The following is a 3,496-nucleotide window of genomic DNA, read 5'->3' on the forward strand; positions in this document are numbered from 1 at the left end:
TATTTTCTGTGCTGCCCATGCTGCATATTCATTATTATTATTATTATTATTATTATTAGTGGTAGTAGTAGTATCATTCAAAGTGGATTTGTATTAACCCACTCTCGAGGCTGTCAGTGTCTAGTCTTGCTTTTTAAAAGAAATTCGCAATCTGCAGATATTTATATATTTTTTTCCACAGGAAATAATGTATTTTGATTGTTTATGCTTCTATGATAATTGATTGAGGTAGGCTACATTTGGTTGATGGTTTGCTATCTCTGAGATCACAAGATTGAATCTAAGGTTTATTTGTGAATTAATTTCCTCCCAAAAAATTCATAAAAACAAATTCAAATGCACTGTTGTTTAAGAAGTGAAGCATATTGGGAGTTGCAATTATTTATTTATTTATTACAAATACACTTAAAATGAACAAATAATTGGTTCAACCCAGCTCTGAGAAACTGCTTTCTGTGGTTAAATTATGTATTTTTATAATCAGAAATAATTGGACTCAATGAAACATTATGACGGGCGTTTCTCAGAAAGTAGTCAACTTCTGGTTATGCAACTTATGAACAATCTGTTTGAAATGAAACTACAGAACCGCAAATTGCTCATTTAGTCTCTTGTTCAGCTGGGTACATTAAAAAAAATGAATCTTCTATCCATGCATGGCTGAGAAACAGCACTGCACAGTTTTGAGTAGTATATTTCTACAGCTAGGACAAATGTAGAATTTATGCATTTTAATATAGGCTAACTTGATTTAATACTTGGAAAAACTCCAATAGTTTACATTAATTATGTTTTTTGTCCATTTCAAGCTGATATAAACAGGAAACTTGTTTCCTCTTTGAGGGCCATTAGATGCAATCCATCACATACTCCAACTCCAACCGACTGTTCGATTTTCATCCAATTTTAGTGTGTCCAGAATAGAGAAATAGCATTATATTCTCATTACAAATCAATGGTCAACTTGTCTGCTGCCTAAAAAGGTTTTGCTGTGTTCAGTCAAACAAAAATTATTCAGACACCAGATATATATATATTTTTTATATATTGTTTTACTAGTGGGTGCAGGACACTATAGTTCATTTAAGTGAGGATAGCAAAATAAAGTAAACTGTGACAATCCTTCATACAGTGGACTACCAGTAAAATGTATAAAAATTTGGCAGCAAAAATTATTCATACACTATGACCTGACCATGTTTTGCTTAAGTGTTTCTTTCTTAAATTGCTAATGCGACCTTTTTACACCAGAGACTGAACAAAATTAAACATTGCTCTGTAATTTGTTGACCTAAATTGGTATTATCTAATTGTGTACTTAAATTTAACAGCTGACAGCTTTTCAACCTGATTCATTTGTCAGACAGTCTAACAGAAGGATGGCCAAAACCAGTGAAATATCAACTGATTTTCGAAACTATAGCCAATGTGATCATGTGAGAAATGTTGAAGGTGACTGAATAAATTTTGGGTTTGACTATGCTTAACTCAACATCATTTAACCCAACAGGGATAAAATGTGTAAATGCAGCTGCCTCTAATGTGCACATTATCAGAGCCCTCAGCCCAATATTGTTGAGCGAATGCACAACGAATGGCAGATAAACAGTTTTCATGAGCTACAAGGACATTTAACTATTGCAATGAACAAAGCATATTTCTATCAAAGCAACCTATGGAAACATAAAAGTATAAGTGGCAAACAAACAATTAAGCACTAATGTTTTATCAGATTTGCCTGTGAATTGATCCCACATCTAATAATCTGCTTTCTGATCACATTCCCTCTATTTCATCCCCTGCACCTCTCTTTCTAATGCATCTCTACTGTGCTCAGTAAATTAGTTGGTGGGGTAATCACATATGGTTCCCCTGAGGTCCATCATTTACTGCATATGCCAAGGTTTAATGCTGTCCCTAATTGAATTACTTTCTGTTTTGAATGGCAGGCACTACTGATCGACTTATGTTTAGTATTCTGCACAAAGATTTATGCAAAACAATACAGTATAGCTTTATCTCAGCCGGTCATTCAGTTTGTTTTTACTGGGACCAAATGACTGCAAGTTGAATTTATTTTCCTTTAATATTTTACAGACATCTTAGTGGAAATCATGATCTTAAAGCGGTCGTCTTTGAATAATGCATGGGATCTTATCTTCATAAACCAGTCAATCAAGACTTTTGTGTAACAATGTTATAAGACATTTTTGTTGACATATGTGATGATATCAGTTTGACAAAGCAGATTTGACCCATATTATGGTTTGGGCCTGTACTAGATTATGACCTTTGAATTAGTATTTTTCAAATACTTAAAAATTTGTATTAATTAATTATTTTATTTATTTATGAATGAATGAATGAATGAGGCATTTATATAGCGCTTTCATATGTACTACTGTACACCCAAAGCGCTTTACAATCATATCAGGGGATCTCTCCTCAACCACCACCAATTTATGATTATTATGATTGTTATTATTATTGACAGAAATCATGCTTTGCTTTGATTTGCCTAGTTTTGGAGTTTTAGGAGAGGGTGATATTATGATAAGAAGTGATAATATGTTTATGCATTTGCTTGCCTTTTAGCCTGAAGCAGAATATTAATAGATGGAAAATCAAGCACACCATGATCAGACTTCCTATATCTTAATGGTTCTATCTATCTATCTATCTATCTATCTATCTATCTATCTATCTATCTATCTATCTATCTATCTATCTATCTATCTATCTATCTATCTATCTATCCATCCATCCATCCATCCATCCATCCATCCATCCATCCATCCATCCATCCATCCATCCATCCATCCATCCATCCATCCATCCATCCATCCATCCATCCATCCATCCATCCATCCATCCATCCATCCATCCATCCATCCATCCATCCATCCATCCATCCATCCATGTAAAATTATTATTAAAATGGTTTATCATGATCTAGCTTATGTGTATATATCTGGATGCATATATTAAAGGGATACTCCACCGAAAAATGAAAATTCTGTCATTATACTCACTCTCATGTTGTTTCAAACCTGTATGAATTTCTTTCTTCTGCTGAACAGAAAGGAAGATATTTAGAAGAATGTCAGTAACCAGACAGTTTTAGATACCATTGACTTCCATAGTATATTTTTTTCCTACTATGGAAGTCAATGGTATCTAAAACTGTCTGGTTACTCACATTCTTCTAAATATCTTCCTTTCTGTTCAGCAGAAGAAAGAAATTCATACAGGTTTGAAACAACATGAGGGTGAGTATATGATGACAGAATTTTCATTTCTCGGTGGAGTATCCCTTTAAAACAAAATTATAAACTGTTTTCTTTATTATTATCTATCTGGCTATATACAGTATACACATGCATGTATTGATGCAAAATATTATGAACTTTTTTTTTTCTTTATCATTTAGTAGATGGTGAACTAAGCAGGTGTACATTATACTGATGTCATTTCCTCTTCATCAAGTCTTCTATAT

This window comes from Leuciscus leuciscus (assembly GCF_965113295.1).
Source record: "Leuciscus leuciscus genome assembly, chromosome: 19".
NCBI classification, from domain to species: domain Eukaryota; kingdom Metazoa; phylum Chordata; class Actinopteri; order Cypriniformes; family Leuciscidae; genus Leuciscus; species Leuciscus leuciscus.